Source organism: Penaeus monodon, chromosome 19 (genome assembly GCF_015228065.2).
Source record: "Penaeus monodon isolate SGIC_2016 chromosome 19, NSTDA_Pmon_1, whole genome shotgun sequence".
NCBI lineage: Eukaryota > Metazoa > Arthropoda > Malacostraca > Decapoda > Penaeidae > Penaeus > Penaeus monodon.
In genome coordinates this window covers 41,021,218-41,021,518 of record NC_051404.1, presented here as the reverse complement: position 1 = coordinate 41,021,518, position 301 = coordinate 41,021,218, and positions in this window count along the sequence as shown.

Below are 301 nucleotides of genomic sequence, written 5' to 3'. Positions count from 1 at the left end.
GTTGTTGGTGTATTGTTGTTATCGTTATGTTATTATCGTTGATGTTAAGATTACCATTGTTGTTCATTGTTGGTATAATCATTTTAGTAATGTAGAAGAACTCTTTTGTATTTGTTTATGGCTTCAGGGATATATATGAAACAGGAAACATGACATAAAGATTCGGAAAAAAACACGATTTTCACATGAATCATCTTTTAAAAAATAACGACTTTTGAGCTGATATAATTAGACTCTCGTGGTGTTCAGCAATGAGAGGTTGGCGAGTGAAGAGGGGCGAGGGGGGGGGGAGGGAGGGGAG